The sequence below is a fragment of the Symphalangus syndactylus genome, chromosome 4 (genome assembly GCF_028878055.3).
Source record: "Symphalangus syndactylus isolate Jambi chromosome 4, NHGRI_mSymSyn1-v2.1_pri, whole genome shotgun sequence".
NCBI classification, from domain to species: domain Eukaryota; kingdom Metazoa; phylum Chordata; class Mammalia; order Primates; family Hylobatidae; genus Symphalangus; species Symphalangus syndactylus.
In genome coordinates, this window is record NC_072426.2 from 4,841,776 (window position 1) to 4,866,268 (window position 24,493).

Sequence of the window (24,493 nt, forward strand, 5' to 3'; positions counted from 1 at the left end):
GAAAATGCAACTGGACATTTGGAGCGCTAAGAGAGTAGTAGTGGAAAAAGGAATATATTCAAATATAAACTACACAGAAGCATTCTGTGAAACTTCTTTCTGATCTGAGCATTCAGCTAACAGAGTTAAACCATACTTTTGATTGAGCAGTTTTGAAACACTCTGTCTGTAGAAAATGCAACTGGACATTCGAAGCGCTAAGTGGGTAATAGTAGAAAAAAGAATATGTTCAAATATAAGCTACACAGAAGCATTGTATGAAACTTCTTTCTGTTCTGTACATTCAACTAACAGAGTTGAACCTTACTTTTAATTGAGCATTTCTGAAACACTCTTTCTGTAGAAACTGCAATTGGACATTCTGAGCGCTAAGAGGCCTCTATTGGGAAAAATAATATCTTCAAATAAAAACTACACAGAAGCATTGTGTGAAACTTATTTCTGATATGTTCATTAAGCTAACAGAGTTAAACCATACTTTTGATTGCGCAGTTCTGAACACTCTTTCTGTAGAAAATGCAAGTGGACATTCGGAGCGCTAAGAGGGTAATAGTGGAAAAAGGAATATATTCAAATATAAACTACACAGTAGCATTCTGTGAAAATTCTTTCTGTTCTGTGCATTCAACTAACAGAGTTGAACCCTACTTTTGATTGAGCCGTTCTGAAACACTCTTTCTGTAGAAACTACAATTGGACATGCTAAGCGCTAAGAGGCCTACATTGGGAAAAAGAATATCTTCAAATAAAAACTACACAGATGCATTCTGTGAAACTTATTTCTGATCTGTAAATTCAGTTAACAGAGATAAAACATATTTTTGATTGAGCAGTTATGCAACACTCTTTTTGTAGAAAATGCAAGTGGAGATTCGGAGCGCTAAGAGGGTAATAGTGGAAAAAGGAATGTCTTCAAATATAAACTACACAGAATCATTCGGTGAAACTTCTTTCTGATCTGTGCATTCAGCTAACATAGTTAAACCATAGTTTTGATTGAGCAGATCTGAACACTCTTTCTGTTGAAAATGCAACTGGACATTTGGAGCGCTAAGAGCGTAGTAGTGGAAAAAGGAATATATTCAAATATAAACTACACAGAAGCATTCTGTGAAACTTCTTTCTGATCTGAGCATTCAGCTAACCGAATTAAACCATACTTTTGATTGAGCAGTTTTGAAACACTCTGTCTGTAGAAAATGCAACTGGACATTTGTAGCGCTAAGTGGGTAATAGTGGAAAAAAGAATATGTTCAAATATAAACTACACAGAAGCATTGTATGAAACTTCTTTCTGTTCCGTGCATTCAACTAACAGAGTTGAACCTTACTTTTGATTGAGCCGTTCTGAAACACTCTTTCTGTAGAAACTGCAATTGGACATTCTGAGCGCTAAGAGGCCTATATTGGGAAAAAGAATGTCTACAAATAAAAACTACACAGAAGAATTGTGTGAAACTTCTTTCTGTTCTGTTTGTTCAACTAAAAGAGTTGAACCTTAGTTTTGATTGAGCCGTTCTGAAACACTCTTTCTGTAGAAAATGCAAGTGGAGATTCAGAGCGCTAAGAGGGTAATAGTGGAAAAAGGAATGTCTCCAAATATAAACTACACAGAATCATTCTGTGAAACTTCTTTCTGATCTGTGCATTCAGCTAACAGAGTTAAACCATACTTTTGATTCAGCAGATCTGAACACTCTTTCTGTAGAAAATGCAACTGGACATTTGGAGCGCTAAGAGAGTAGTAGTGGAAAAAGGAATATATTCAAATATAAACTACACAGAAGCATTCTGTGAAACTTCTTTCTGATCTGAGCATTCAGCTAACAGAGTTAAACCATACTTTTGATTGAGCAGTTTTGAAACACTCTGTCTGTAGAAAATGCAACTGGACATTCGTAGCGCTAAGTGGGTAATAGTAGAAAAAAGAATATGTTCAAATATAAGCTACACAGAAGCATTGTATGAAACTTCTTTCTGTTCTGTACATTCAACTAACAGAGTTGAACCTTACTTTTAATAGAGCATTTCTGAAACACTCTTTCTGTAGAAACTGCAATTGGACATTCTGAGCGCTAAGAGGCCTCTATTGGGAAAAATAATATCTTCAAATAAAAACTACACAGAAGCATTGTGTGAAACTTATTTCTGATATGTTCATTAAGCTAACAGAGTTAAACCATACTTTTGATTGCGCAGTTCTGAACACTCTTTCTGTAGAAAATGCAAGTGGACATTCGGAGCGCTAAGAGGGTAATAGTGGAAAAAGGAATATATTCAAATATAAACTACACAGTAGCATTCTGTGAAAATTCTTTCTGTTCTGTGCATTCAACTAACAGAGTTGAACCTTACTTTTGATTGAGCCGTTCTGAAACACTCTTTCTGTAGAAACTGCAATTGGACATGCTAAGCGCTAAGAGGCCTACATTGGGAAAAAGAATATCTTCAAATAAAAACTACACAGATGCATTCTGTGAAACTTATTTCTGATCTGTAAATTCAGTTAACAGAGATAAAACATATTTTTGATTGAGCAGTTATGAAACCCTCTTTTTGTAGAAAATGCAAGTGGAGATTCGGAGCGCTAAGTGGGTAATAGTGGAAAAAGGAATGTCTTCAAATATAAACTACACAGAATCATTCGGTGAAACTTCTTTCTGATCTGTGCATTCAGCTAACAGAGTTAAACCATACTTTTGATTGAGCAGATCTGAACACTCTTTCTTTAGAAAATGCAACTGGACATTTGGAGCGCTAAGAGCGTAGTAGTGGAAAAAGGAATATATTCAAATATAAACTACACAGAAGCATTCTGTGAAACTTCTTTCTGATCTGAGCATTCAGCTAACAGAGTTAAACCATACTTTTGATTGAGCAGTTTTGAAAAACTCTGTCTGTAGAAAATGCAACTGGACATTCGTAGCGCTAACTGGGTAATAGTGGAAAAAAGAATATGTTCAAATATGAACTACACAGAAGCATTGTATGAAACTTCTTTCTGTTCTGTGCATTCAACTAACAGAGTTGAACCTTACTTTTGATTGAGCCGTTCTGAAACACTCTTTCTGTAGAAACTGCAATTGGACATTCTGAGCGCTAAGAGGCCTATATTGGGAAAAAGAATGTCTACAAATAAAAACTACACAGAAGAATTGTGTGAAACTTCTTTCTGTTCTGTTTGTTCAACTAAAAGATTTGAACCTTAGTTTTGATTGAGCCGTTCTGAAACACTCTTTCTGTAGAAAATGCAAGTGGAGATTCGGAGCGCTAAGAGGGTAATAGTGGAAAAAGGAATGTCTCCAAATATAAACTACACAGAATCATTCTGTGAAACTTCTTTCTGATCTGTGCATTCAGCTAACAGACTTAAACCATACTTCTGATTGAGCAGATCTGAACACTCTTTCTGTAGAAAATGCAACTGGACATTTGGAGCGCTAAGAGAGTAGTAGTGGAAAAAGGAATATATTCAAATATAAACTACACAGAAGCATTCTGTGAAACTTCTTTCTGATCTGAGCATTCAGCTAACAGAGTTAAACCATACTTTTGATTGAGCAGTTTTGAAACACTCTGTCTGTAGAAAATGCAACTGGACATTCGTAGCGCTAAGTGGGTAATAGTAGAAAAAAGAATATGTTCAAATATAAGCTACGCAGAAGCATTGTATGAAACTTTTTCTGTTCTGTACATTCAACTAACAGAGTTGAACCTTACTTTTAATTGAGCATTTCTGAAACACTCTTTCTGTAGAAACTGCAATTGGACATTCTGAGCGCTAAGAGGCCTCTATTGGGAAAAATAATATCTTCAAATAAAAACTACACAGAGGCATTGTGTGAAACTTATTTCTGATATGTTCATTAAGCTAACAGAGTTAAACCATACTTTTGATTGCGCAGTTCTGAACACTCTTTCTGTAGAAAATGCAAGTGGACATTCGGAGCTCTAAGAGGGTAATAGTGGAAAAAGGAATATATTCAAATATAAACTACACAGTAGCATTCTGTGAAAATTCTTTCTGTTCTGTGCATTCAACTAACAGAGTTGAACCCTAATTTTGATTGAGCCGTTCTGAAACACTCTTTCTGTAGAAACTACAATTGGACATGCTAAGCGCTAAGAGGCCTACATTGGGAAAAAGAATATCTTCAAATAAAAACTACACAGATGCATTCTGTGAAACTTATTTCTGATCTGTAAATTCAGTTAACAGAGATAAAACATATTTTTGATTGAGCAGTTATGAAACACTCTTTTTGTAGAAAATGCAAGTGGAGATTCGGAGCGCTAAGAGGGTAATAGTGGAAAAAGGAATGTCTTCAAATATAAACAACACAGAATCATTCGGTGAAACTTCTTTCTGATCTGTGCATTCAGCTAACATAGTTAAACCATAGTTTTGATTGAGCAGATCTGAACACTCTTTCTGTTGAAAATGCAACTGGACATTTGGAGCGCTAAGAGCGTAGTAGTGGAAAAAGGAATATATTCAAATATAAACTACACAGAAGCATTCTGTGAAACTTCTTTCTGATCTGAGCATTCAGCTAACCGAATTAAACCATACTTTTGATTGAGCAGTTTTGAAACACTCTGTCTGTAGAAAATGCAACTGGACATTTGTAGCGCTAAGTGGGTAATAGTGGAAAAAAGAATATGTTCAAATATAAACTACACAGAAGCATTGTATGAAACTTCTTTCTGTTCCGTGCATTCAACTAACAGAGTTGAACCTTACTTTTGATTGAGCCGTTCTGAAACACTCTTTCTGTAGAAACTGCAATTGGACATTCTGAGCGCTAAGAGGCCTATATTGGGAAAAAGAATGTCTACAAATAAAAACTACACAGAAGAATTGTGTGAAACTTCTTTCTGTTCTGTTTGTTCAACTAAAAGAGTTGAACCTTAGTTTTGATTGAGCCGTTCTGAAACACTCTTTCTGTAGAAAATGCAAGTGGAGATTCGGAGCGCTAGGAGGGTAATAGTGGAAAAAGGAATGTCTCCAAATATAAACTACACAGAATCATTCTGTGAAACTTCTTTCTGATCTGTGCATTCAGCTAACAGAGTTAAACCATACTTTTGATTGAGCAGATCTGAACACTCTTTCTGTAGAAAATGCAACTGGACATTTGGAGCGCTAAGAGAGTAGTAGTGGAAAAAGGAATATATTCAAATATAAACTACACAGAAGCATTCTGTGAAACTTCTTTCTGATCTGAGCATTCAGCTAACAGAGTTAAACCATACTTTTGATTGAGCAGTTTTGAAACACTCTGTCTGTAGAAAATGCAACTGGACATTCGTAGCGCTAAGTGGGTAATAGTAGAAAAAAGAATATGTTCAAATATAAGCTACACAGAAGCATTGTATGAAACTACTTTCTGTTCTGTACATTCAACTAACAGAGTTGAACCTTACTTTTAATTGAGCATTTCTGAAACACTCTTTCTGTAGAAACTGCAATTGGACATTCTGAGCGCTAAGAGGCCTCTATTGGGAAAAATAATATCTTCAAATAAAAACTACACAGAAGAATTGTGTGAAACTTATTTCTGATATGTTCATTAAGCTAACAGAGTTAAACCATACTTTTGATTGCGCAGTTCTGAACACTCTTTCTGTAGAAAATGCAAGTGGACATTCGGAGCGCTAAGAGGGTAATAGTGGAAAAAGGAATATATTCAAATATAAACTACACAGTAGCATTCTGTGAAAATTCTTTCTGTTCTGTGCATTCAACTAACAGAGTTGAACCCTACTTTTGATTGAGCCGTTCTGAAACACTCTTTCTGTAGAAACTACAATTGGACATGCTAAGCGCTAAGAGGCCTACATTGGGAAAAAGAATATCTTCAAATAAAAACTACACAGATGCATTCTGTGAAACTTATTTCTGATCTGTAAATTCAGTTAACAGAGATAAAACATATTTTTGATTGAGCAGTTATGCAACACTCTTTTTGTAGAAAATGCAAGTGGAGATTCGGAGCGCTAAGATGGTAATAGTGGAAAAAGGAATGTCTTCAAATATAAACTACACAGAATCATTCGGTGAAACTTCTTTCTGATCTGTGCATTCAGCTAACATAGTTAAACCATAGTTTTGATTGAGCAGATCTGAACACTCTTTCTGTTGAAAATGCAACTGGACATTTGGAGCGCTAAGAGTGTAGTAGTGGAAAAAGGAATATATTCAAATATAAACTACACAGAAGCATTCTGTGAAACTTCTTTCTGATCTGAGCATTCAGCTAACAGAATTAAATAATACTTTTGATTGAGCAGTTTTGAAACACTCTGTCTGTAGAAAATGCAACTGGACATTCGTAGCGCTAAGTGGGTAATAGTGGAAAAAAGAATATGTTCAAATATAAACTACACAGAAGCATTGTATGAAACTTCTTTCTGTTCCGTGCATTCAACTAACAGAGTTGAACCTTACTTTTGATTGAGCCGTTCTGAAACACTCTTTCTGTAGAAACTGCAATTGGACATTCTGAGCGCTAAGAGGCCTATATTGGGAAAAAGAATGTCTACAAATAAAAACTACACAGAAGAATTGTGTGAAACTTCTTTCTGTTCTGTTTGTTCAACTAAAAGATTTGAACCTTAGTTTTGATTGAGCCGTTCTGAAACACTCTTTCTGTAGAAAATGCAAGTGGAGATTCGGAGTGCTAAGAGGGTAATAGTGGAAAAAGGAATGTCTCCAAATATAAACTACACAGAATCATTCTGTGAAACTTCTTTCTGATCTGTGCATTCAGCTAACAGAGTTAAACCATACTTTTGATTGAGCAGATCTGAACACTCTTTCTGTAGAAAATGCAACTGGACATTTGGAGCGCTAAGAGGGTAGTAGTGGAAAAAGGAATATATTCAAATATAAACTACACAGAAGCATTCTGAGAAACTTCTTTCTGATCTGAGCATTCAGCTAACAGAGTTAAACCATACTTTTGATTGAGCAGTTTTGAAACACTCTGTCTGTAGAAAATGCAACTGGACATTCGTAGCGCTAAGTGGGTAATAGTGGAAAAAAGAATATGTTCAAATATAAACTACTCAAAAGCATTGTATGAAACTTCTTTCTGTTCTGTGCATTCAACTAACAGAGTTGAACCTTACTTTTGATTGAGCCTTTCTGAAACACTCTTTCTGTAGAAACTGCAATAGGACATTCTGAGCGCTAAGAGGCCTCTATTGGGAAAAATAATATCTTCAAATAAAAACTACACAGAAGCATTGTGTGAAACTTATTTCTGATATGTTCATTAAGCTAACAGAGTTAAACCATACTTTTGATTGCGCAGTTCTGAACACTCTTTCTGTAGAAAATGCAAGTGGACATTCGGAGCGCTAAGAGGGTAATAGTGGAAAAAGGAATATATTCAAATATAAACTACACAGTAGCATTCTGTGAAAATTCTATCTGTTCTGTGCATTCAACTAACAGAGTTGAACCTTACTTTTGATTGAGCCGTTCTGAAACACTCTTTCTGTAGAAACTGCAATTGGACATGCTAAGCGCTAAGAGGCCTACATTGGGAAAAAGAATATCTTCAAATAAAAACTACACAGATGCATTCTGTGAAACTTATTTCTGATCTGTAAATTCAGTTAACAGATATAAAACATATTTTTGATTGAGCAGTTATGAAACACTCTTTTTGTAGAAAATGCAAGTGGAGATTCGGAGCGCTAAGAGGGTAACAGTGGAAAAAGGAATGTCTTCAAATATAAACTACACAGAATCATTCGGTGAAACTTCTTTCTGATCTGTGCATTCAGCTAACAGAGTTAAACCGTACTTTTGATTGAGCAGATCTGAACACTCTTTCTGTAGAAAATGCAACTGGACATTTGGAGCGCTAAGAGCGTAGTAGTGGAAAAAGGAATATATTCAAATATAAACTACACAGAAGCATTCTGTGAAACTTCTTTCTGATCTGGGCATTCAGCTAACAGAGTTAAACCATACTTTTGATTGAGCAGTTTTGAAACACTCTGTCTGTAGAAAATGCAACTGGACATTCGTAGCGCTAAGTGGGTAATAGTGGAAAAAGAATATGTCCAAATATAAACTACACAGAAGCATTGTATGAAACTTCTTTCTGTTCTGTGCACTCAACTAACAGAGTTGAACCTTAATTTTGATTGAGCCGTTCTGAAACACTCTTTCTGTAGAAACTGCAATTGGACATTCTGAGCGCTAAGAGGCCTATATTGGGAAAAAGAATGTCTACAAATAAAAACTACACAGAAGAATTGTGTGAAACTTCTTTCTGTTCTGTTTGTTCAACTAAAAGAGTTGAACCTTAGTTTTGATTGAGCCGTTCTGAAACACTCTTTCTGTAGAAAATGCAAGTGGAGATTCGGAGCGCTAAGAGGGTAATAGTGGAAAAAGGAATGTCTCCAAATATAAACTACACAGAATCATTCTGAGAAACTTCTTTCTGATCTGTGCATTCAGCTAACAGAGTTAAACCATACTTTTGATTGAGCAGATCTGAACACTCTTTCTGTAGAAAATGCAACTGGACATTTGGAGCGCTAAGAGAGTAGTAGTGGAAAAAGGAATATATTCAAATATAAACTACACAGAAGCATTCTGTGAAACTTCTTTCTGATCTGAGCATTCAGCTAACAGAGTTAAACCATACTTTTGATTGAGCAGTTTTGAAACACTCTGTCTGTAGAAAATGCAACTGGACATTCGTAGCGCTAAGTGGGTCATAGTGGAAAAAAGAATATGTTCAAATATAAACTACACAGAAGCATTGTATGAAACTTCTTTCTGTTCTGTGCATTCAACTAACAGAGTTGAACCTTACTTTTGATTGAGCCTTTCTGAAACACTCTTTCTGTAGAAACTGCAATTGGACATTCTGAGCGCTAAGAGGCCTCTAGTGGGAAAAAGAATGTCTACAAATAAAAACTACACAGAAGAATTGTGTGAAACTTCTTTCTGTTCTGTTTGTTCAACTAAAAGAGTTGAACCTTAGTTTTGATTGAGCAGTTATGAAACACTCTTTTTGTAGAAAATGCAAGTGGAGATTCGGAGCGCTAAGAGGGTAATAGTGGAAAAAGGAATGTCTTCAAATATAAACTACACAGAATCATTCGGTGAAACTTCTTTCTGATCTGTGCATTCAGCTAACAGAGTTAAACCATACTTTTGATTGAGCAGATCTGAACACTATTTCTGTTGAAAATGCAACTGGACATTTGGAGCGCTAAGAGCGTAGTAGTGGAAAAAGGAATATATTCAAATATAAACTACACAGAAGCATTCTGTGAAACTTCTTTCTGATCTGAGCATACAGCTAACAGAGTTAAACCATACTTTTGATTGAGCAGTTTTGAAACACTCTGTCTGTAGAAAATGCAACTGGACATTCGTAGCGCTAAGTGGGTAATAGTGGAAAAAAGAATATGTTCAAATATAAACTACACAGAAGCATTGTATGAAACTTCTTTCTGTTCTGTGCATTCAACTAACAGAGTTGAACCTTACTTTTGATTGAGCCGTTCTGAAACACTCTTTCTGTAGAAACTGCAATTGGACATTCTGAGCGCTAAGAGGCCTATATTGGGAAAAAGAATGTCTACAAATAAAAACTACACAGAAGAATTGTGTGAAACTTCTTTCTGTTCTGTTTGTTCAACTAAAAGAGTTGAACCTTAGTTTTGATTGAGCCGTTCTGTAACAGTCTTTGTGTAGAAAATGCAATTGGAGATTCGGAGCGCTAAGAGGGTAATAGTGGAAAAAGGAATGTCTCCAAATATAAACTACACAGAATCATTCTGTGAAACTTCTTTCTGATCTGTGCATTCAGCTAACAGAGTTAAACCATACTTTTGATTGAGCAGATCTGAACACTCTTTCTGTAGAAAATGCAACTGGACATTTCGAGCGCTAAGAGAGTAGTAGTGGAAAAAGGAATATATTCAAATATAAACTACACAGAAGCATTCTGTGAAACTTCTTTCTGATCTGAGCATTCAGCTAACAGAGTTAAACCATACTTATGATTGAGCAGTTTTGACACACTCTGTCTGTAGAAAATGCAACTGGACATTCGTAGCGCTAAGTGGGTAATAGTGGAAAAAAGAATATGTTCAAATATAAACTACACAGAAGCATTGTAGGAAACTTCTTTCTGTTCTGTGCATTCAACTAACAGAGTTGAACCTTACTTTTGATTGAGCCTTTCTGAAACACTCTTTCTGTAGAAACTGCAATTGGACATTCTGAGCGCTAAGAGGCCTCTATTGGGAAAAACAATATCTTCAAATAAAAACTACACAGAAGCATTGTGTGAAACTTATTTCTGATATGTTCATTAAGCTAACAGAGTTAAACCATACTTTTGATTGCGCAGTTCTGAACACTCTTTCTGTAGAAAATGCAAGTGGACATTCGGAGCGCTAAGAGGGTAATGGTGGAAAAAGGAATATATTCAAATATAAACTACACAGTAGCATTCTGTGAAAATTCTTTCTGTTCTGTGCATTCAACTAACAGAGTTGAACCTTACTTTTGATTGAGCCGTTCTGAAACACTCTTTCTGTAGAAACTGCAATTGGACATGCTAAGCGCTAAGATGCCTACATTGGGAAAAATAATATCTTCAAATAAAAACTACACAGATGCATTCTGTGAAACTTATTTCTGATCTGTAAATTCAGTTAACAGAGTTAAAACATATTTTTGATTGAGCAGTTATGAAACACTCTTTTTGTAGAAAATGCAAGTGGAGATTCGGAGCGCTAAGAGGGTAATAGTGGAAAAAGGAATGTCTTCAAATATAAACTACACAGAATCATTCGGTGAAACTTCTTTCTGATCTGTGCATTCAGCTAACAGAGTTAAACCATACTTTTGATTGAGCAGATCTGAACACTCTTTCTGTTGAAAATGCAACTGGACATTTGGAGCGCTAAGAGCGTAGTAGTGGAAAAAGGAATATTTTCAAATATAAACTACACAGAAGCATTCTGTGAAACTTCTTTCTGATCTAAGCATTCAGCTAACAGAGTTAAACCATACTTTTGATTGAGCAGTTTTGAAACACTCTGTCTGTAGAAAATGCAACTGGACATTCGTAGCGCTAAGTGGTAATAGTGGAAAAAAGAATATGTTCAAATATAAACTACACAGAAGCATTGTATGAAACTTCTTTCTGTTCTGTGCATTCAACTAACAGAGTTGAACCTTACTTTTGATTGAGCCGATCTGAAACACTCTTTCTGTAGAAACTGCAATTGGACATTCTGAGCGCTAAGAGGCCTATATTGGGAAAAAGAATGTCTACAAATAAAAACTACACCGAAGAATTGTGTGAAACTTCTTTCTATTCTGTTTGTTCAACTAAAAGAGTTGAACCTTAGTTTTGATTGAGCTGTTCTGAAACACTCTTTCTGTAGAAAATGCAAGTGGAGATTCGGAGCGCTAAGAGGGTAATAGTGGAAAAAGGAATGTCTCCAAATGTAAACTACACAGAATCATTCTGTGAAACTTCTTTCTGATCTGTGCATTCAGCTAACAGAGTTAAACCATACTTTTGATTGAGCAGATCTGAACACTCTTTCTGTAGAAAATGCAACTGGACATTTGGAGCGCTAAGAGAGTAGTAGTGGAAAAAGGAATATATTCAAATATAAACTACACAGAAGCATTCTGTGAAACTTCTTTCTGATCTGAGCATTCAGCTAACAGAGTTAAACCATACTTTTGATTGAGCAGTTTTGAAACACTCTGTCTGTAGAAAATGCAACTGGACATTCGTAGCGCTTAGTGGGTAATAGTGGAAAAAAGAATATGTTCAAATATAAACTACACAGAAACATTGTATGAAACTTCTTTCTGTTCTGTGCATTCAACTAACAGAGTTGAACCTAACTTTTGATTGAGCCTTTCTGAAACACTCTTTCTGTAGAAACTGCAATTGGACATTCTGAGCGCTAAGAGGCCTATATTGGGAAAAATAATATCTTCAAATAAAAACTACACAGAAGCATTTTGTGAAACTTATTTCTGATATGTTCATTAAGCTAACAGAGTTAAACCATACTTTTGATGGCGCAGTTCTGAACACTCTTTCTGCAGAAAATGCAAGTGGACATTCGGAGCGCTAAGAGGGTAATAGTGGAAAAAGGAATATATTCAAATATAAACTACACAGTAGCATTCTGTGAAAATTCTTTCTGTTCGGTGCATTCAACTAACAGAGTTGAACCTTACTTTTGATTGAGCCGTTCTGAAACACTCTTTGTGTAGAAACTGCAATTGGACATGCTAAGCGCTAAGAGGCCTACATTGGGAAAAAGAATATCTTCAAATAAAAACTACACAGATGCATTCTGTGAAACTTATCTCTGATCTGTAAATTCAGTTAACAGAGATAAAACATATTTTTGATTGAGCAGTTATGAAACACTCTTTTTGTAGAAAATGCAAGTGGAGATTCGGAGCGCTAAGTGGGTAATAGTGGAAAAAGGAATGTCTTCATATATAAACTACACAGAAATATTCGGTGAAACTTCTTTCTGATCTGTGCATTCAGCTAACAGAGTTAAACCATACTTTTGATTGCGCAGTTCTGAACACTCTTTCTGCAGAAAATGCAAGTGGACATTCGGAGCGCTAAGAGGGTAATAGTGGAAAAAGGAATATATTCAAATATAAACTACACAGTAGCATTCTGTGAAAATTCTTTCTGTTCTGTGCATTCAACTAACAGAGTTGAACCTTACTTTTGATTGAGCCGTTCTGAAACACTCTTTCTGTAGAAACTGCAATTGGACATGCTAAGCACTAAGAGGCCTATATTGGGAAAAAGAATATCTTCAAATAAAAACTACACAGATGCATTCTGTGAAACTTATTTCTGATCTGTAAATTCAGTTAACAGAGATAAAACATATTTTTGATTGAGCAGTTATGAAACACTCTTTTTGTAGAAAATGCAAGTGGAGATTCGGAGCGCTAAGAGGGTAATAGTGGAAAAAGGAATGTCTTCAAATATAAACTACACAGAATCATTCGGTGAAACTTCTTTCTGATCTGTGCATTCAGCTAACAGAGTTAAACCATACTTTTGATTGAGCAGATCTGAACACTCTTTCTGTAGAAAATGCAACTGGACATTTGGAGCGCTAAGAGCGTAGTAGTGGAAAAAGGAATATATTCAAATATAAACTACACAGAAGCATTCTGTGAAACTTCTTTCTCATCTGAGCATTCAGCTAACAGAGTTAAAAAATACTTTTGATTGAGCAGTTTTGAGACACTCTGTCTGTAGAAAATGCAAGTGGACATTCGTAGCGCTAAGTGGGTAATAGTGGAAAAAAGAATATGTTCAAATATAAACTACACAGAAGCATTGTATGAAACTTCCTTCTGTTCTGTGCATTCAACTAATGGAGTTGAACCTTACTTTTGATTGAGCCGTTCTGAAACACTCTTTCTGTAGAAACTGCAATTGGACATTCTGAGCGCTAAGAGGCCTATATTGGGAAAAAGAATGTCTACAAATAGAAACTACACAGAAGAATTGTGTGAAACTACTTTCTGTTCTGTTTGTTCAACTAAAAGAGCTGAACCTTAGTTTTGATTGAGCCGTTCTGAAACACTCTTTCTGTAGAAAATGCAAGTGGAGATTCGGAGTGCTAAGAGGGTAATAGTGGAAAAAGGAATGTCTCCAAATATAAACTACACAGAATCATTCTGTGAAACTTCTTTCTGATCTGTGCATTCAGCTAACAGAGTTAAACCATACTTTTGATTGAGCAGATCTGAACACTCTTTCTGTAGAAAATGCAACTGGACATTTGGAGCGCTAAGAGAGTAGTAGTGGAAAAAGGAATATATTCAAATATAAACTACACAGAAGCATTCTGTGAAACTTCTTTCTGATCTGAGCATTCAGCTAACAGAGTTAAACCATACCTTTGATTGAGCAGCTTTGAAACACTCTGTCTGTAGAAAATGCAACTGGACATTCGTAGCGCTAAGTGGGTAATAGTGGAAAAAAGAATATGTTCAAATATAAACTACACAGAAGCATTGTATGAAACTTCTTTCTGTTCTGTGCATTCAACTAACAGAGTTGAACCTTACTTTTGATTGAGCCGTTCTGAAACTCTCTTTCTGTAGAAACTGCAATTGGACATTCTGAGCGCTAAGAGGCCTATATTGGGAAAAAGAATGTCTACAAATAAAAACTACACAGAAGAATTGTGTGAAACATCTTTCTGTTCTGTTTGTTCAACTAAAAGAGTTGAACCTTAGTTTTGATTGAGCCGTTCTGAAACACTCTTTCTGTAGAAAATGCAAGTGGAGATTCGGAGCGCTAAGAGGGTAATAGTGGAAAAAGGAATGTCTCCAAATATAAACTACACAGAATCATTCTGTGAAACTTCTTTCTGATCTGTGCATTCAGCTAACAGAGTTAAACCATACTTTTGATTGAGCAGATCTGAACACTCTTTCTGTAGAAAATGCAACTGGACATTTGGAGCGCTAAGAGAGTAGTAGTGGAAAAAGGAATATATTCAAATATAAACTACACAGAAGCATTCTGTGAAACTTCTTTCTGATCTGAGCATTCAGCTAACAGAGTTAAACCATACTTTTGATTGAGCAGTTTTGAAACACTCTGTCTGTAGAAAATGCAACTGGACATTCGTAGCGCTAAGTGGGTAATAGTGGAAAAAAGAATATGTTCAAATATAAACTACACAGAAGCATTGTATGAAACTTCTTTCTGTTCTGTGCATTCAACTAACAGAGTTGAACCTTACTTTTGATTGAGCCGTTCTGAAACACTCTTTCTGTAGAAACTGCAATTGGACATGCTAAGCGCTAAGAGGCCTACATTGGGAAAAAGAATATCTTCAAATAAAAACTGCACAGATGCATTCTGTGAAACTTATTTCTGATCTGTAAATTCAGTTAACAGAGATAAAACATATTTTTGATTGAGCAGTTATGAAACACTCTTTTTGTAGAAAATGCAAGTGGAGATTCGGAGCGCTAAGTGGGTAATAGTGGAAAAAGGAATGTCTTCAAATATAAACTACACAGAAATATTCGGTGAAACTTCTTTCTGATCTGTGCATTCAGCTAACAGAGTTAAACCATACTTTTCATTGCGCAGTTCTGAACACTCTTTCTGCAGAAAATGCAAGTGGACATTCGGAGCGCTAAGATGGTAATAGTGGAAAAAGGAATATATTCAAATATAAACTACACAGTAGCATTCTGTGAAAATTCATTCTGTTCGGTGCATTCAACTAACAGAGTTGAACCTTACTTTTGATTGAGCCGTTCTGAAACACTCTTTCTGTAGAAACTGCAATTGGACATGCTAAGCGCTAAGAGGCCTATATTGGGAAAAAGAATATCTTCAAATAAAAACTACACAGATGCATTCTGTGAAACTTATTTCTGATCTGTAAATTCAGTTAACAGAGATAAAACATATTTTTGATTGAGCAGTTATGAAACACTCTTTTTGTAGAAAATGCAAGTGGAGATTCGGAGCGCTAAGAGGGTAATAGTGGAAAAAGGAATGTCTTCAAATATAAACTACACAGAAATATTCGGTGAAACTTCTTTCTGATCTGTGCATTCAGCTAACAGAGTTAAACCATACTTTTGATTGCGCAGTTCTGAACACTCTTTCTGCAGAAAATGCAAGTGGACATTCGGAGCGCTAAGAGGGTAATAGTGGAAAAAGGAATATATTCATATATAAACTACACAGTAGCATTCTGTGAAAATTCTTTCTGTTCTGTGCATTCAACTAACAGAGTTGAACCTTACTTTTGATTGAGCCGTTCTGAAACACTCTTTCTGTAGATACTGCAATTGGACATGCTAAGCACTAAGAGGCCTACATTGGGAAAAAGAATATCTTCAAATAAAAACTACACAGATGCATTCTGTGATACTTATTTCTGATCTGTAAATTCAGTTAACAGAGATAAAACATATTTTTGATTGAGCAGTTATGAAACACTCTTTTTGTAGAAAATGCAAGTGGAGATTCGGAGCGCTAAGAGGGTAATAGTGGAAAAAGGAATGTCTTCAAATATAAACTACACAGAATCATTCGGTGAAACTTCTTTCTGATCTGTGCATTCAGCTAACAGAGTTAAACCATACTTTTGATTGAGCAGATCTGAACACTCTTTCTGTAGAAAATGCAACTGGACATTTGGAGCGCTAAGAGCGTAGTAGTGGAAAAAGGAATATATTCAAATATAAACTACACAGAAGCATTCTGTGAAACTTCTTTCTGATCTGAGCATTCAGCTAACAGAGTTAAAAAATACTTTTGATTGAGCAGTTTTGAGACACTCTGTCTGTAGAAAATGCAAGTGGACATTCGTAGCGCTAAGTGGGTAATAGTGGAAAAAAGAATATGTTCAAATATAAACTACACAGAAGCATTGTATGAAACTTCTTTCTGTTCTGTGCATTCAACTAACGGAGTTGAACCTTACTTTTGATTGAGCCGTTCTGAAACACTCTTTCTGTAGAAACTGCAATTGGACATTCTGAGCGCTAAGAGGCCTATATTGGGAAAAAGAATGTCTACAAATAAAAACTACACAGAAGAATTGTGTGAAACTTCTTTCTGTTCTGTTTGTTCAACTAAAAGAGCTGAACCTTAGTTTTGATTGAGCCGTTCTGAAACACTATTTCTGTAGAAAATGCAAGTGGAGATTCGGAGTGCTAAGAGGGTAATAGTGGAAAAAGGAATGTCTCCAAATATAAACTACACAGAATCATTCTGTGAAACTTTTTTCTGATCTGTGCATTCAGCTAACAGAGTTAAACCATACTTTTGATTGAGCAGATCTGAACACTCTTTCTGTAGAAAATGCAACTGGACATTTGGAGCGCTAAGAGAGTAGTAGTGGAAAAAGGAATATATTCAAATATAAACTACACAGAAGCATTCTGTGAAACTTCTTTCTGATCTGAGCATTCAGCTAACAGAGTTAAACCATACCTTTGATTGAGCAGCTTTGAAACACTCTGTCTGTAGAAAATGCAACTGGACATTCGTAGCGCTAAGTGGGTAATAGTGGAAAAAAGAATATGTTCAAATATAAACTACACAGAAGCATTGTATGAAACTTCTTTCTGTTCTGTGCATTCAACTAACAGAGTTGAACCTTACTTTTGATTGAGCCGTTCTGAAACACTCTTTCTGTAGAAACTGCAATTGGACATTCTGAGCGCTAAGAGGCCTATATTGGGAAAAAGAATGTCTACAAATAAAAACTACACAGAAGAATTGTGTGAAACTTCTTTCTCTTCTGTTTGTTCAACTAAAAGAGTTGAACCTTAGTTTTGATTGAGCTGTTCTGAAACACTCTTTCTGTAGAAAATGCAAGTGGAGATTCGGAGCGCTAAGAGGGTAATAGTGGAAAAAGGAATGTCACCAAATATAAACTACACAGAATCATTCGGTGAAACTTCTTTCTGATCTGTGCATTCAGCTAACAGAGTTAAACCATACTTTTGATTGAGCAGATCTGAACACTCTTTCTGTAGAAAATGCAACTGGACATTTGGAGCGCTAAGAGCGTAGTAGTGGAAAAAGGAATATATTCAAATATAAACTACACAGAAGCATTCTGTGAAACTTCTTTCTGATCTGAGCATTCAGCTAACAGAGTTAAAAAATACTTTTGATTGAGCAGTTTTGAGACACTCTGTCTGTAGAAAATGCAAGTGGACATTCGTAGCGCTAAGTGGGTAATAGTGGAAAAAAGAATATGTTCAAATATAAACTACACAGAAGCATTGTATGAAACTTCTTTCTGTTCTGTGCATTCAACTAACGGAGTTGAACCTTACTTTTGATTGAGCCGTTCTGAAACACTCTTTCTGTAGAAACTGCAATTGGACATTCTGAGCGCTAAGAGGCCTATATTGGGAAAAAGAATGTCTACAAATAAAAACTACACAGAAGAATTGTGTGAAACTTCTTTCTGTTCTGTTTGTTCAACTAAAAGAGCTGAACCTTAGTTTTGATTGAGCCGTTCTGAAACACTATTTCTGTAGAAAATGCAAGTGGAGATTCGGAGTGCTAAGAGGGTAATAGTGGAAAAAGGAATGTCTCCAAATATAAACTACACAGAATCATTCTGTGAAACTTCTTTCTGATCTGTGCATTCAGCTAACAGAGTTAAACCATACTTTTGATTGAGCAGATCTGAACACTCTTTCTGTAGAAAATGCAACTGGACATTTGGAGCGCTAAGAGAGTAGTAGTGGAAAAAGGAATATATTCAAATATAAACTACACAGAAGCATTCTGTGAAACTTCTTTCTGATCTGAGCATTCAGCTAACAGAGTTAAACCATACCTTTGATTGAGCAGCTTTGAAACACTCTGTCTGTAGAAAATGCAACTGGACATTCGTAGCGCTAAGTGGGTAATAGTGGAAAAAAGAATATGTTCAAATATAAACTACACAGAAGCATTGTATGAAACTTCTTTCTGTTCTGTGCATTCAACTAACAGAGTTGAACCTTACTTTTGATTGAGCCGTTCTGAAACACTCTTTCTGTAGAAACTTCAATTGGACATTCTGAGCGCTAAGAGGCCTATATTGGGAAAAAGAATGTCTACAAATAAAAACTACACAGAAGAATTGTGTGAAACTTCTTTCTCTTCTGTTTGTTCAACTAAAAGAGTTGAACCTTAGTTTTGATTGAGCTGTTCTGAAACACTCTTTCTGCAGAAAATGCAAGTGGAGATTCGGAGCGCTAAGAGGGTAATAGTGGAAAAAGGAATGTCACCAAATATAAACTACACAGAATCATTCTGTGAAACTTCTTTCTGATCTGTGCATTCAGCTAACAGAGTTAAACCATACTTTTGATTGAGCAGATCTGAACACTCTTTCTGTAGAAAATGCAACTGGACATTTGGAGCGCTAAGAGAGTAGTAGTGGAAAAAGGAATATATTCAAATATAAACTACACAGAAGCATTCTGTGAAACTTCTTTCTGATCTGAGCATTCAGCTAACAGAGTTAAACCATACTTTTGATTGAGCAGTTTTGAAACACTCTGTCTGTAGAAAATGCAACTGGACATTCGTAGCGCTTAGTGGGTAATAGTGGAAAAAAGAATATGTTCAAATATAAACTACACAGAAGCATTGTATGAAACTTCTTTCTGTTCTGTGCATTCAACTAACAGAGTTGAACCTAACTTTTGATTGAGCCTTTCTGAAACACTCTTTCTGTAGAAACTGCAATTGGACATTCTGAGCGCTAAGAGGCCTATATTGGGAAAAATAATATCTTCAAATAAAAACTACACAGAAGCATTGTGTGAAACTTATTTCTGATATGTTCATTAAGCTAATAGAGTTAAACCATACTTTTGATTGCGCAGTTCTGAACACTCTTTCTGCAGAAAATGCAAGTGGACATTTGGAGCGCTAAGAGGGTAATAGTGGAAAAAGGAATATATTCAAATATAAACTACACAGTAGCATTCTGTGAAAATTCTTTCTGTTCGGTGCATTCAACTAACAGAGTTGAACCTTACTTTTGATTGAGCCGTTCTGAAACACTCTTTCTGTAGAAAATGCAATTGGACATGCTAAGCGCTAAGAGGCCTTCATTGGGAAAAAGAATATCTTCAAATAAAAACTACACAGATGCATTCTGTGAAACTTATTTCTGATCTGTAAATTCAGTTAACAGAGATAAAACATATTTTTGATTGAGCAGTTATGAAACACCCTTTTTGTAGAAAATGCAAGTGGAGATTCGGAGCGCTAAGAGGGTAATAGTGGAAAAAGGAATGTCTTCAAATATAAACTACACAGAAACATTCGGTGAAACTTCTTTCTGATCTGTGCATTCAGCTAACAGAGTTAAACCATACTTTTGATTGCGCAGTTCTGAACACTCTTTCTGCAGAAAATGCAAGTGGACATTCGGAGCGCTAAGATGGTAATAGTGGAAAAAGGAATATATTCAAATATAAACTACACAGTAGCATTCTGTGAAAATTCTTTCTGTTCGGTGCATTCAACTAACAGAGTTGAACCTTACTTTTGATTGAGCCGTTCTGAAACACTCTTTCTGTAGAAACTGCAATTGGACATGCTAAGCGCTAAGAGGCCTATATTGGGAAAAAGAATATCTTCAAATAAAAACTACACAGATGCATTCTGTGAAACTTATTTCTGATCTGTAAATTCAGTTAATAGAGATAAAACATATTTTTGATTGAGCAGCTATGAAACACTCTTTTTGTAGAAAATGCAAGTGGAGATTCGGAGCGCTATGAGGGTAATAGTGGAAAAAGGAATGTCTTCAAATATAAACTACACAGAAATATTCGGTGAAACTTCTTTCTGATCTGTGCATTCAGCTAACAGAGTTAAACCATACTTTTGATTGCGCAGTTCTGAACACTCTTTCTGCAGAAAATGCAAGTGGACATTCGGAGCGCTAAGAGGGTAATAGTGGAAAAAGGAATATATTCAAATATAAACTACACAGTAGCATTCTGTGAAAATTCTTTCTGTTCTGTGCATTCAACTAACAGAGTTGAACCTTACTTTTGATTGAGCCGTTCTGAAACACTCTTTCTGTAGAAACTGCAATTGGACATGCTAAGCACTAAGAGGCCTACATTGGGAAAAAGAATATCTTCAAATAAAAACTACACTGATGCATTCTGTGAAACTTATTTCTGATCTGTAAATTCAGTTAACAGAGATAAAACATATTTTTGATTGAGCAGTTATGAAACACTCTTTTTGTAGAAAATGCAAGTGGAGATTCGGAGCGCTAAGGGGGTAATAGTGGAAAAAGGAATGTCTTCAAATATAAACTACACAGAATCATTCGGTGAAACTTCTTTCTGATCTGTGCATTCAGCTAACAGAGTTAAACCATACTTTTGATTGAGCAGATCTGAACACTCTTTCTGTAGAAAATGCAACTGGACATTTGGTGCGCTAAGAGCGTAGTAGTGTAAAAAGGAATATATTCAAATATAAACTGCACAGAAGCATTCTGTGAAACTTCTTTCTGATCTGAGCATTCAGCTAACAGAGTTAAAAAATACTTTTGATTGAGCAGTTTTGAGACACTCTGTCTGTAGAAAATGCAAGTGGACATTCGTAGCGCTAAGTGGGTAATAGTGGAAAAAAGAATATGTTCAAATATAAACTACACAGAAGCATTGTATGAAACTTCCTTCTGTTCTGTGCATTCAACTAACGGAGTTGAACCTTACTTTTGATTGAGCCGTTCTGAAACACTCTTTCTGTAGAAACTGCAATTGGACATTCTGAGCGCTAAGAGGCCTATATTGGGAAAAAGAATGTCTACAAATAAAAACTACACAGAAGAATTGTGTGAAACTTCTTTCTGTTCTGTTTGTTCAACTAAAAGAGCTGAACCTTAGTTTTGATTGAGCCGTTCTGAAACACTATTTCTGTAGAAAATGCAAGTGGAGATTCCGAGTGCTAAGAGGGTAATAGTGGAAAAAGGAATGTCTCCAAATATAAACTACACAGAATCATTCTGTGAAACTTCTTTCTGATCTGTGCATTCAGCTAACAGAGTTAAACCATACTTTTGATTGAGCAGATCTGAACACTCTTTCTGTAGAAAATGCAACTGGACATTTGGAGCGCTAAGAGAGTAGTAGTGGAAAAAGGAATATATTCAAATATAAACTACACAGAAGCATTCTCTGAAACTTCTTTCTGATCTGAGCATTCAGCTAACAGAGTTAAACCATACCTTTGATTGAGCAGCTTTGAAACACTCTGTCTGTAGAAAATGCAACTGGACATTCGTAGCGCTAAGTGGGTAATAGTGGAAAAAAGAATATGTTCAAATATAAACTACACAGAAGCATTGTATGAAACTTCTTTCTGTTCTGTGCATTCAACTAACAGAGTTGAACCTTACTTTTGATTGAGCCGTTCTGAAACACTCTTTCTGTAGAAACTGCAATTGGACATTCTGAGCGCTAAGAGGCCTATATTGGGAAAAAGAATGTCTACAAATAAAAACTACACAGAAGAATTGTGTGAAACTTCTTTCTCTTCTGTTTGTTCAACTAAAATAGTTGAACCTTAGTTTTGATTGAGCTGTTCTGAAACACTCTTTCTGTAGAAAATGCAAGTGGAGATTCGGAGCGCTAAGAGGGTAATAGTGGAAAAAGGAATGTCTCCAAATATAAACTACACAGAATCATTCTGTGAAACTTCTTTCTGATCTGTGCATTCAGCTAACAGAGTTAAACCATACTTTTGATTGAGCAGATCTGAACACTCTTTCTGTAGAAAATGCAACTGGACATTTGGAGCGCTAAGAGAGTAGTAGTGGAAAAAGGAATATATTCAAATATAAACTACACAGAAGCATTCTGTGAAACTTCTTTCTGATCTGAGCATTCAGCTAACAGATTTAAACCATACTTTTGATTGAGCAGTTTTGAAACACTCTGTCTGTAGAAAATGCAACTGGACATTCGTAGCGCTTAGTGGGTAATAGTGGAAAAAAGAATATGTTCAAATATAAACTACACAGAAGCATTGTATGAAACTTCTTTCTGTTCTGTGCATTCAACTAACAGAGTTGAACCTAACTTTTGATTGAGCCTTTCTGAAACACTCTTTCTGTAGAAACTGCAATTGGACATTCTGAGCGCTAAGAGGCCTATATTGGGAAAAATAATATCTTCAAATAAAAACTACACAGAAGCATTGTGTGAAACTTATTTCTGATATGTTCATTAAGCTAACAGAGTTAAACCATACTTTTGATTGCGCAGTTCTGAACACTCTTTCTGCAGAAAATGCAAGTGGACATTTGGAGCGCTAAGAGGGTAATAGTGGAAAAAGGAATATATTCAAATATAAACTACACAGTAGCATTCTGTGAAAATTCTTTCTGTTCGGTGCATTCAACTAACAGAGTTGAACCTTACTTTTGATTGAGCCGTTCTGAAACACTCTTTCTGTAGAAACTGCAATTGGACATGCTAAGCGCTAAGAGGCCTATATTGGGAAAAAGAATATCTTCAAATAAAAACTACACAGATGCATTCTGTGAAACTTATTTCTGATCTGTAAATTCAGTGAACAGAGATAAAACATATTTTTGATTGAGCAGTTATGAAACACTCTTTTTGTAGAAAATGCAAGTGGAGATTCGGAGCGCTAAGAGGGTAATAGTGGAAAAAGGAATGTCTTCAAATATAAACTACACAGAAATATTCGGTGAAACTTCTTTCTGATCTGTGCATTCAGCTAACAGAGTTAAACCATACTTTTGATTGCGCAGTTCTGAACACTCTTTCTGCAGAAAATGCAAGTGGACATTCGGAGCGCTAAAAGGGTAATAGTGGAAAAAGGAATATATTCAAATATAAACTACACAGTAGCATTCTGTGAAAATTCTTTCTGTTCTGTGCATTCAACTAACAGAGTTGAACCTTACTTTTGATTGAGCCATTCTGAAACACTCTTTCTGTAGAAACTGCAATTGGACATGCTAAGCACTAAGAGGCCTACATTGGGAAAAAGAATATCTTCAAATAAAAACTACACTGATGCATTCTGTGAAACTTATTTCTGATCTGTAAATTCAGTTAACAGAGATAAAACATATTTTTGATTGAGCAGTTATGAAACACTCTTTTTGTAGAAAATGCAAGTGGAGATTCGGAGCGCTAAGGGGGTAATAGTGGAAAAAGGAATGTCTTCAAATATAAACTACACAGAATCATTCGGTGAAACTTCTTTCTGATCTGTGCATTCAGCTAACAGAGTTAAACCATACTTTTGATTGAGCAGATCTGAACACTCTTTCTGTAGAAAATGCAACTGGACATTTGGAGCGCTAAGAGCGTAGTAGTGGAAAAAGGAATATATTCAAATATAAACTACACAGAAGCATTCTGTGAAACTTCTTTCTGATCTGAGCATTCAGCTAACAGAGTTAAAAAATACTTTTGATTGAGCGGTTTTGAGACACTCTGTCTGTAGAAAATGCAAGTGGACATTCGTAGCACTAAGTGGGTAATAGTGGAAAAAAGAATATGTTCAAATATAAACTACACAGAAGCATTGTATGAAACTTCCTTCTGTTCTGTGCATTCAACTAACGGAGTTGAACCTTACTTTTGATTGAGCCGTTCTGAAACACTCTTTCTGTAGAAACTGCAATTGGACATTCTGAGCGCTAAGAGGCCTATATTGGGAAAAAGAATGTCTACAAATAAAAACTACACAGAAGAATTGTGTGAAACTTCTTTCTGTTCTGTTTGTTCAACTAAAAGAGCTGAACCTTAGTTTTGATTGAGCCGTTCTGAAACAATCTTTCTGTAGAAAATGCAAGTGGAGATTCGGAGTGCTAAGAGGGTAATAGTGGAAAAAGGAATGTCTCCAAATATAAACTACACAGAATCATT